We start from the raw sequence: 12,513 nt of genomic DNA on the forward strand, positions 1-12,513 counted from the left end.
CCGCAGACAATGCTCTGAAGTCGAATTGCCAGACATGTCTATCGGTTTCAAAAGATTATTGCGGCTAATCCTTAATGAATTTGGCTGTGAATATATGTTGTATCCCTTTGAGTTCTGATTCTTTAAGAGGAAGAGGCTTGTGATTTCATCGCACCTACATCAATGGATGAATATTTTTCCGGAGATGTGCCAAGTAATTGCTCATCGAGGTTGGAAAGGAATGCTCTAAGTAGTATCAGTTTCGCCAAGCCGCAAGAGTGAGATGCACCACATGCTCGCTTGCAATTAAGAATACAGTCGCTCCAACTCCGAGTGTCTTGCATGCCAATCCGCAAGGATGAGATGTGCCACGTGTTCCCTGGTCAATGATGGAATACGATCGCTGCAAGCCTCTTTCTCATCAAGCCTCAAGGGGGGAACGCTTCATCTAGCCTTTTGTGAAAAATTGCAAGAAGAGAGTGCTTCGTCTACTCCTTCACAAAGACTGGGACTTGGAATTTGCCATGTACGTCTTCGACCAACTATAAGAAGAGTATGTTCTCTGTGATTTACTCGTCAAACAACAAGAAGATATTTATTCTCCATAAGGTTCTCTTGCCAAGGCTGCCAAAAAAGAAGGAAAAGAAAAGAAAAAGATGAGAGAGACGACGGAGCCCACAGTGCTAATTGCACAAATCTTCTTGGTTCTATAGGGATCGGTGCCGATTAGACGAAGCTTTCGATTCAACAGCAAGTATATTGATGCCAACGACACGAAGCTTCAACCCTATCGCGATAGATAGAAGTACTGGCAAGTCAAAGTTTCGGATTAGCATGACAGGTACGGCGCCAATAGCATAAAGCTTCAAGTGTTATCTAATTTTTAAGGTCGAACAACATTCCCTGTACTCAACATTCACGAGTTTGAAATTGTCAGAGTTGGTATAGCTGCGCGATCTTCCTGAAACCGAAACAATGGAGTTATGTACTTTAGTTTTAAACTACAGAAGCTAGAAGTTGAGGAATAGAGAGATCGACTTTCCATGGAGAGAATTAAGTTAAACTTCTGGTAAGGTTTTGGCGTCACATTATAAAGTACTAGATTAAATTCGTTGGTGTCGTCAGTGCTCGGGACTCTGGCATCCTTGGCAACGTTTTGGTCCAGGAGCGATGTCTGCTGATTTAAAGTTCAGATATCTCATCACAGTGGTAAAAGCTGAGAAATCCCACGCTTCGTGTCTCTCGTGCTCATTGCCAATTCAAAAGAAGTCATGTTGCAAAATAAGATAAACTCAAGAGAAGAAAGCAGAAACAAGAAGGGAGTTACGGCTAACCTTAGCTTCGTCTGATGACCTTAAGTGTCTTGGATGGCTAGCAAGTCTATCAAGATGGTATTTATAGAATGGGTCAAGAAACTTAGCAGCTTCTTTATTTTTCAAAAGTAATCCACTTAGACAATAGTTGTTTCCAAGCTAAATTTCAATTGCGAAAAAGTGCAGCTTAACAAAAGTTAATTTGCTAGCAAGATTCTAGGGCATTCTTATTCCACGTGGGTCCCTTGGCTAATTCTAATACGAAAGATTGTATACTGGTCCAAAGAAAGTTAGTGGATTAAATAAAATGGGCTTGCAGCTAGATTACTGACAATACCATGTTGGTTGTACAAAGTTGCGCAAAAGATCAATTAAAATTAAAGAATTATCTTGGTCCGCAACCTAAAGGCCAAGTATTTTTACGACACGCGCAACTTGATTTATGTGAGAAATTGAGTCAACTGATCTATGAGTACTTCAAGATTTGTCTTTACGGTTGAACAAGTCATACCACGAGAAATCTTGAAATAGAGGACATTTATAGATGTATCAAATTTCTTGAGTTTAATTCATACAAAATTTAGATTGAATCTTAATTTTATTTGAGTTAAAAAATTAATTTGGACCTTACAAGTTAAATAAGCCTATTTTATTATTTTTCAGCCCACAATCCATTTCATCTTGAGGCCTTGACTCATTACATGTGTCAAGTGACATGGCATGTCTAGTAAAATTCATAGCCAGTAAGATGACGCCATGTAGTAAATTATGTGGCAATCCAAATGAAAAAGCAATAACCAACCAAATGTCGTCAAGTGTCTAAAAATTCCTGTCTTGACTAATCACATGCAACCTTATCACATAGCTTGTGTGATAAGTTTGATGAATCACGTGAGCCAATCAGAATCACGCAGGGGAATTCATATGTAACTGGACTGTCCATCCTCAACAATTATAAATAGAGGGTTACATAACTCTCTGGATATTCAGAGTTGGAGAAGAGCATTCCGCAATTAGTGAAGAAATTCACAAACAGAGAGATCAATCATCAAGTGCATAGTTCTTCAACAAAGGAGTGATCAACAGAGTTTTTTTTCCGGATATCAACTAGAAACAACGAAGTGCTACTCGACTTTCTTGGAGATTAAATACATCACAAGGAGGCCTGCATCGTCCTATATTCGAGAAAGACGCTTCTCAAGCCCTCGAATCACGAAGAATTTTAGAGAGGAGAATCAAGAGATACATAGAATTATACTCACAAATATTTATCAATAAAATCTCTTTTTCTTCATATTATTTTTGTTGCAGTTTATTTTTTGTAAAACGAAAATTTATTGCGAACAAAGTGAAAGTAGATTTTTGAAGTATAGATTCTTAAACGAATTCTGAACCTATCATAAATCTGTTGACACTAAGCTAAGCTATATAGACATATAGATCATCAGTAGGTTCCTTATCATTAAACCTTATAGGTATGATCAAGATCCAAAATATAGGTATTTACCCGTAAAACAGTACAATTAAATTTGTTACGTGGTTTATAGACAAGCGAACTTATTTGATCCACAAATAAAAATGAAATAAGATTAAACATATAACTTAGCAATTGAAATTGAAGAAGATGACAAGCCTGGCTCCGAGCGCAACGTCTCTGAGGACAGAAAATGAAATACAACATATGTTTTGCCCAGAATTCTGTGCCTTACAATGGCTGTTGAGCCTCCTTTTTATAGTTGTACCTAGGGAAATAAGATCTTAGGATCAAGTCCCACTTAAATAATAATAAAGGAGTCATTGATGAATATGTAATGCCAGGCCACAGATGCAAATATTCTCTACAGCGGATGCCTATTTAATGCTAGAGAATATTCTTCATTGAATGTTATCCGATGGCAAATATTCGACCTGCTCCCGTTGACCATGCTTCCTTCGGGGTTTACCCGATGCCAATTGCAGTTGTTGTTCCCGGTACTGGTTGTTACTTGATTCGCCTTTTACCTGTCTTCGGTTCCACATATCATGCCATCATTCTATCATTTATTATAAACCAATTTTACCCTATACAGATAGTCCCCCTACTTTCCAGTGACATATTTTTGTGTCACCGGGAAGTTGGTGAAGATCCCTTTCTTGGCGGGAAGCCTCCTGAATAGTCTCTGATGCTCGAAGGGCGCATGTCTTCTCGTATTTAATACCCCGAACACAAGTTGCCTCACGATTCAGCAATATTTTCGCCGGTTTTCGAGGTAATCATGACCACAATATTTGTCATCTAAATCTTCACTTCTACTCATTTCTTTACTTCCAAAGTTACTTTTCATAAACCCTTCTTCTTCTCTTCACTTGCTCTGCATTTGCTTAGAAAGCTTTCCATCTCCTTCAACGTCCTTAGCAAAACGTTTTACGGAATCTTTACTACCATGGTTTCCTCTACTGCATCCTCCAGAAACTCTGGCCTTTTCTTCGGTGGAGGCCCAAAGAGAAACAAGGACGCTGAGGCCGATTTTGAGCCTTCACTGTAAACACCATCATACCAAAACACCTTAGTACTGCTAACGACTTCCAAAAGAAGGCCCCATCTGCGTCTCCACAGATTTGGGCCATTAGTAGGTACCCATGCTCTATTCTCCCTTCTAGTATTCCTACTATGAAGGAGGATTGCAACTGCCCGAACCTTAACATCCTCACTCCGGATATGATAGAGCAGGTTAGGTTCACCAAGGATAATTTTACATATGTCTATACATATACCTTCACCTTGGGCCCATTTTCCTAGAGGTCAAGTGAAGGGCTCAACCCCATAATTTTTGAATTTTACCACCGGTACCGGGTCCGCTTAGCACAAGTAGGCCTATCTATATGACAAATGGTGGCTTGCCTTTGCTGACTGTGCACAGAGACCGGGAAAACCCTAACCCTCGCGCACATGATGATTCTCTACTCTCCCAAAACTTTTCGTGGGGGAATAATAAATTTTAGCAAACGCGACCACCATGCTATTCTCACCAGCGTGGATGATGACAATGATCGCGGGTGGATGGAGCGATTCGCCATCATCGCTACCAGGGACATTATCCCGGCCACAACTCCACCTTTTCCCGAGTCGTGGAACTGTTTCCGTAAATTTTTGACCCATTTTCTTCCTTCGTGATAAAATTATTTTCCGTTATTGTTTGCTTCTGTTACTCCAGCTATACGATGGGAACCACTACGGGATAAAGGCCTGGACTAGTGGGTTTAGAAGCTTTTGGACATTACAACACCAAAATCCCACCGGTGGAAAGAAATGGCCCTCAAATATGGGTGGAAGGCCAAGAATCATGGTAAACTAAGTCCTTCTTCCTTTTGTCTTTGTATGAACATAGGTAACTTTGCTAACTCCATTTTTTGCTTGATTCAGGATTCCTACAGGGCTCTGCCACCCGCCCCGAGGTTGACATTTTAGCTGACCCCGAGGAGGACTTGAGGCTGCAACAAAGTGTCCTTACTCGAAGTAGTGCCCGCAGATATGCTTCTGGTGAGGGTGCTTCCTCTCGGAGTCCCCAGCCAGAGAACAAGTAATCAAAAAGGCGACATTCTTCCTTAGATGGGGCTCAGAACAAGTAAATAAAAAAAGCAATGACTGAGCTAGCCATAGTGGTCATTGTAGAGGTTGAGAAAGCCAGTGATGAAGTGGCTCCCCTTCAAAGAAAATAATATCTTCATCAGCTCGACCGGATGCTCAGCCACGAGAGCTTCAAAACCCGTATGCAGGAGAACCCAAGATCTTTGGGGGGAGATGGACTTGGTGAAACATGTAGATTCTCATTTTCCAATCCCCATTGCTGCCTCCGGTCCAAGGAGTTCGGACCCCGGGTCTCTTCTACCTTCGGCCACTGAGAAAACAGTAACTAGAGATGCTCCGGTCGCAGCTGCTTCTCAACCTTCGATGCCAACAACTTCACGCCCCTCAACACCAACTGCACCTTCGCCACCAGCACCAACTGCCTCCCCTCCACCATCAACACGTTTGATTGAGGGGTGCCTCTCCTCCCCGGTGTCCCGACCATGGGAATTTGGGGCAAAATTACTCACCCCTTCCCCATATCCCCAAGGGAGGAGGAGTGCCAATCTTTCGATTTTGAAGGAGTGCCATCTACTGTCTAAGCTGGTGGAGCTTGCGAACTACCTGAATCCGATGGCTTCGGAGAAATAGAGGAAGAAAATATGCTCCCTTTCGGGGGAGTGCTTCTTGAACCACGCCATGCACATCACGGTAGCGGTACCGTACTTGTCTTCTTACTACTTCCTTTCCATTCATGTGTTGCAATGGGAATTCTGACTTTGATATATATTTGTTTTTTAGAGGCCAACTTTATTGCTTCCGAGGGCCTACAGAAATTGATCCTTGATAAGCAAGGAATCGCTTCACAGAGGGATCAACTGTTGGTCAAAAGGGACCAACTTGCTACGCGCCTCCCGGTGTCTGAGGCAAAAGATGCTGAGGTGGGCGATCTTGAGGCTCGGTTGTAGCAAAGTGAACAGGAGATGATGGCCCACAGCCAAGAATCCACTCAATTACATACATAGCATCAAGAGGCTAAGTCTAAGTGGGCTGAGCTCCAAGACACCGTACTTGCTGCAGTCGAGCGCGAGTTGGCCTCGGAGGGCCAAATAAAAAAACTGAAGGCGGAGCTGACTTCCAAAACCGAGAAAGACAATGCTACGGAGGAGAAGAGGGCCAAGATGGAAGAAAGGTTTAAGAAAATCATGAAGCAGAATCGGATCCATTTGTCTACAACTATGAAACATGATTCTTGCCTCGGTGCCATGAGATCCGAAAGGGACAACCTCTAGGCCTTGGTTGACAGTCTTAAAGCAAAACTCCAGTACAAGAAGGATTCCCTCATGCTTGGAAAGACTTATTCTACGTATCACATGAGGAGAAAAACCTTGGAAGAGGCCAAAGCGGGCATCGTGGATATTGATGATTGCATCGTCAAGGCCCGCTCTGAGCGCAATATCTTCGAGGACAAAAATGAGAGAAATATAAATAAGTAAATAAAGTTGTTTAATTGAGAGTGAAAATGAAATACAACATATGTTTTACCCAGAATTTCGTGCCTTACACTGGCTGCTGAGCCTGCTTGTTTTAGCTTTACCTAGGGAAACAAGATCCTAGGATCAAGCCTCACTTAAATGATAATAAAGGAGTCATTGATGAATATGTAATGGCAGGCCATGAATGCAAATATTCTCTGCAACGGCTGCCCATTTAATGCTAGAGAATATTCTTCATTGAATGCTATTCGATGATATTTATTCGATCTGCTCCTATTGACCATGCTCCTTTCGGGGTTTACCCGATGCCAGTCGCAACTGTTGTTCCCAGTACTGGTTGTTACTTGATTCGCCTTTTACCTGTCTTCAGTTCCACGTGTCATGCCATCCTTTTTGTACTTTGTAATATTTCCAAATTTTTCATCGAGCTTGGCATTTTGATAAATAAAGAAGAATTTTGCTTAAGTGTTTTGCAAAATGGATTCTCTTTGTGTTGAATTAGTTAAATCTTTGGATATACTTTCATCTGATAGCTTCTAACTCCAGGAACAAATTCTTCCGAAATCAACCATTTACTATGAGGGTTTACTAATAGAGGGCCCTCTTATGTTTACAGTGCTCTTGAAGAGGACGTCTCATGTTCATTTCGGCACAAGCATATGAGACATTATTGTTTCTGGTTCTCGCATCCCCCGATTTTTGTGTAATTCTTGTTGCTGTAACTTATACTATTCCCCCCTGTGTTCGAATACGAAATATATGAATTGGAACACTGGAAGTCTTGCTTCAAGGGTCGAAACAACTCGTGAACGGTTAAATAGTCTTTGGTTCGATGGCAAATTTTGCTTCCCATTAGGAACTTTCCATCAAGCCAACGATTATTAACTATCCCATAGCGGTTTATCATTTCAATGCCTTGTCATTTAAAGTTATTAACCTTGCCGATGATGCTTCTTTTGTTGTATGCTTTCCGTTGCTGCCTCATTAAAAACCTTGCCACAAAAAACTCCATTGGGACAAAAACTGGTCGAAGGGGAAAAAGTGCACCGCATACTTTCAATATTGATAGGATCCATCAGCAGTAATACCTTTTGAGGTAAGTCACGTTCTAATTGCTGGGCAATTTGACTCCATCTTAGTTTTTTCAACTTGTACGATCCTTTATCGGTGATAGCTGAAACTCAGTAAGGACGTTCCCATGTTGAATCCTACTTCCCAACATTGATTTTCCAAGTGCTCTGAGTCGCCTTTCTCAAAACTAAGTCTCCTAGTTTGAACTAGCAGAGATTGGCCCTCTGATTATAATATATTTCCATCATTTTCTTTTGAGCCACCATCCTTACGTATGCCAAGTCTCTGTGTTCATCGAGCAAATCTAGCTTTACCAGCAATGCCTCATTGTTTGCTTCTTCGTTTTCTCGAGAAAACCATAAAGTTGACTCCCCTACTTCCACAGGTATCAGAGCTTCCGCGCCACATACGAGGGAGAAAGGTATTTCTCCCGTACTTGATTACGCCATTGTCCTGTATGCCCATAGCACACCCGATAACTCTTCGGGCTATTTTCCTTTAGCATTTTCTAACCTCTTTTTGAGGTTTAGGATAATCACCTTATTGGTTGGCTCCGCATGTCCATTAACGCTCGGATGGTACGGTGAGCATGTAATCCTCTTGATTTTCAAATCTTCCAAACATTTTGTGACTTTTGAGCCTATGAACTGTGGTCCATTGTCACAGGCAATGCCCTTCAGTATTCCGAATCGGCAAATTATGTGGTCCCATAGGAAGTCGACCACTTCGCTCTCACTGATCTTTTGGTAAGGACCTGCTTCAACCCATTTAGTAAAGTAATCAGTTAAAATTAAAAGGAATCTTACCTTTCTGGGGCCTGGTGGCAATAGACCAACTATATACATCCCCCATTTCATGAATGACCATGGGGACAGTAACAAATGCAAGAGCTCCGTCGGTTGGTGCACCAACTACGCATAGCGTTGACATTTGTCTCATTTCTTAACAAACGTCTTTGTGCCCTGTTCCATCCGGAGTCAATAGTATCCTGCTCTATCCAGCTTCAGTACCAAAGAATCTAAACCTGAATGATTCCCGTAAATTCCTTCATAGACTTCTCTCATCACATAGTCTACCCCCGAGGTTCCCAGACATCGGGCCAATGGACCATGGTATGATCTTCTATATAATTGCCCATCCATGAGGCAATAACGAACCGCTTTGATGTGTAGTGACCGGGACACCTTCGGGTCTTCGAGCAATTTTCCATGACGAAGATATTCGACGAACTTATTCCTCCAGTCCCAAAATATGTTGGTTGATTTAACTTCACAATAACCATCCACATCCAGTACCGAATGTAGAAGTTGAACGACTGTACCGGAGTCAGATCCTTTCATCTCCGTAGACTACCCCAAATTAGCCAATGCATCTGCTTCCACGACCTCTTCTCTCGAAATGGGTATGATCGACCATTCCTTGAATCATACAAACAATGATTGGACCTTGTTCACATATTGTTGCATGCGTTATTCCTTTGTATAAAAAATCCCGTACATTTGGTTTACTACCAATTGGGAATCACATTTGATGTTGATGACCTCGGAGCCAAGTCCCCAGGCCAGTTCAAGTCTTGCCACTAAAGCCTCATACTCAGATTTATTATTAGTTAACATAACAGTCTTAATGGCCTGCCTTAGGGTTTCTCCCAAGGGTATGACTAAAACTAGCTCGAGGCCGGACCCTTTTACATTGGAAGCTCCATCTGTAAATAAGTTCCAAACTCCTGATGTCATTTAAGACACTAATACTACCTCTTTAACAGCTAGGGGCATTACCCTGGGACTGAAATCGGCCACAAAGTCGGCCAAAACCTGTGACTTGATCGCAGTCTCGGGCTTGTACTCAATGTCGAATTTGCTAATTTTGATTACCCATTTAGCCAACCGATCTGACAACTCAGGCTTGTGAAGAACATTACTCAAGGAGAAGCTTGTCACAACGGCTATTTGGTGGCACTGAAAATAAGACCTAAGCTTTCGAGAGGTGACTACGAGAGCTAAGGCATGTTTTCGAGGTGCGGATAGCGAGTCTCCACTCCTAACAATATTTTACTAACATAATGGATAGTAAATTGTGTACCTTCTTCTTCTCGGACTAAAAGTACACATACCGCTACTTTCGAGACTGCTAGATATATTAGCAACTGCTCGCCTTCCCCAGATTTTGATAGTAGGGGGGCCGGATAGGTACCTTTTACGTCCTTCAATGCCTGTTGGCATTCGGGAGTCCATTCAAAATTGTTCTTCTTTTTCAGAAGTGAAGAGAAATGATGGCACTTTAAAGAAGATCTTGAGATGAACCTGCTTAAGGCTGCTAACCTTCCGGTTAATCTTTGTACCTCCTTTACATTTGTCAATTGATCCGGAATGTCCTCTATAGCTTTGATTTTGTCGAGATTTAGCTCGATCCCTATTTGCGAGACCAGGAATCCCAAAAATTTTCTAGAACCAACCCCGAACGGACATTTTTTCGAGTTGGGTTTCATGTTATGCCTCCTCAAGATATCAAAGGTTTCTTGGAAGCGATTCAAGTGATCTCCTGCATTCAAAGACTTGACTAACATGTCATTAATGTATACTTCCATTGTTTTTTGCTATTTGATTTTCGAACATTTTGTTCACGAGTCTCTGATAAGTGGCTCTGGCGTTCTTGATCCCAAATGTCATCACGTTATAAGAATATATGCCAAAGTTTGTTATTAACGAAGTTTTTTCCTGATCCTTCGGGCTCATCTTGATTTGATTGTACCTGAAATAAGCATCAAGAAAACTCATCAACTCGTGCCTGGTCATAGCATCAATCATTTGATGAATATTTGGCAATGGGAATGAGTCTTTAGGGCACGTCTTATTTAAATCCTTATAATCTATGCACATTCTAAACTAATTATTCTTCTCTGGAACTACAACTACATTAGCTAACCATTCTGGATATTTTACCTCTCGGATTGAACCGATGTCGAGTAGTTGAGTTACCTCTTCTATAAAAAAGCCTCTTTCTGACCTCGAATATAGGGCATTTCTTTTGCCTTACCGATGGGAAGTTCAGATTCAGGCTTATCTTGTGCATGACCATCTCCAATAGGATACCTGTCATATCCGAGTGCGACCATGTAAAGTAATCGATGTTAGCTTTAAGAAAATTAATAAATCCTGACCTGAGTTCGGGATTGAGTCTTGTTCCCAAGTGAAACTTCCTTTCCAAGAATTCTTCTAATAAAGCCACTTGCTCGAGTTCTTCTTCAGTGTACTTGGTTGCTTCTGTCTCCTCTGGTACCTGAAAGTATCTCGGCACCTGGTGGGATTCCGACGACTCCTCGCCTTTATCATCTTCATTTGGCAAGGGAGAAGGCGTCGGTTTATGTAATTGCTATTTGTTGGGCTCCTTACCTTTGCTACTGGAAATCAACTTTGCGTTCATCTCTCTTGTTGCTGGTTAATCTCCTTTTATCTAATTGATTCCTTCTGGGGTTGAAAATTTTAATAGTTGATGATATGTTGAGGGTACAACCTTCATCTCATGTATCTATGGCCTTCCGAGGATTACGTTGTATCCCATGTCTCCGTCTACCACTTCGAATAAGGTGGTTTTGGTTACCCCTTCGATTTTCATGGACATCAGGATCTCTCCTCGGATTGTCACACTTGTCAAGTTAAACCCAGCTAGGAGCTTTGTCGCCAGAATGATGCTTCCGGTGAACTTTGCTTGTTCCGACACTCTTCATTGAATGATGTTGGCTGAGCTTCCTTGGTCAACCAAAACAAGCTTAATTTTGAAATCTGAGACATTGAGAGAAATTACCAAAGAGTCGCTATGTGGTAGAAGAAGTCCATCGGTATCTTCCTCCTTGAAGATGATATCATCTTCTGCGACTTTCCGGAGTCTCTTACTGTGAGTCACTGATACCTTCGTCTTCTTGGCTGCCGAAAAGGATACACCATTGATTTCATTCCCTCCAAAAATCATGTTGATAGTCAACTGAGGAGGGGGGGGTCTTCTGTTACCTTCGAAGGCTTTTCATTGTCCCAGCTACAACCGTAATTGTTCTTGGCTCGGTCATTCAAGAACTCTCCGAGATGGCCATATTTTAACAATGTTGCCACCTCTTTATGTAAATGCCGGTAGTCCCCAGTTCTATGGCCATGAGTCCCATGATATTTGCACCATAAGTTGGGATCCCTCTGGCTGGGATTGGATCTGATTGGCTTCGAGAATCGTGTCTTTTTGATATTTCTCATCGCCGATACCAACTCCACTATGCTGATATTGAAGTTGTAATCCGAAAACCTGGGATATGTGGAATCTCGGGCCCCCGATACCTCTTTTTCTTATAACGACCTATTGTTCTGGCAACAATCAGTTCTTCTATCGGGTGTGAACCTATCCAAGGACTTGAACCCTTTGCTGCCACGCCCCTCGGTTCTCTCGTATGGTCGAAAATGACCTTTAGAAGATTGTCGATCCCCATCAAAATCGTTTTTGAACTTACCCTGGATCTTGTCATGGTCCCGTCCCTTGGTTGATGCTGGGAACCCGAGTTGATCGTCTTTTATCCTTATTTTTGATCTATCCAGTTGTTCATTTCTCTAATAAATCTCATGAGCTCGGTTTTGAAGGGGTCATTCCCGTTATCACTACCAGATCCGCTACCAGTCCCAACGACGCCGTCAAAACTGAGCTCACCTCTTGGGGTATTGTTATCAACTCTTTGAGCCATTTGATTTGCAGGAACACTGGGAGAAACCGGGCCCCTCCCATTTACACTGTTGGAACAGCTGACAATGCTTGTTTCAACTCCGTCATTACCCTATCCTGCCTTGAGAGGTGATTCATGATGGCTTTTTGATGCTCCCTCAAGATTTTCAATTTTTCCATGATATGTTCCTCCTCCACGTCATCAGGAGTTGTCTCTCGCACATGCCGAAGGTACTTCCCTTCACAAACTAGGGTTGCTTCGTCCCCTTCGTGACAGGTGTCGTTAATTGAATCTTCATGTTGAGGCAAATTTTTGTGACCCTCAACATTGTGCGTGATGTTGACATCACTAGATGCCATTTTTTGATTTCTTGCTAAGGAAAAAATAAAACAAATTAGTAATAAACGT

The sequence above is a fragment of the Nicotiana tomentosiformis genome, chromosome 1 (genome assembly GCF_000390325.3).
Source record: "Nicotiana tomentosiformis chromosome 1, ASM39032v3, whole genome shotgun sequence".
In the NCBI taxonomy this organism is placed as follows: domain Eukaryota; kingdom Viridiplantae; phylum Streptophyta; class Magnoliopsida; order Solanales; family Solanaceae; genus Nicotiana; species Nicotiana tomentosiformis.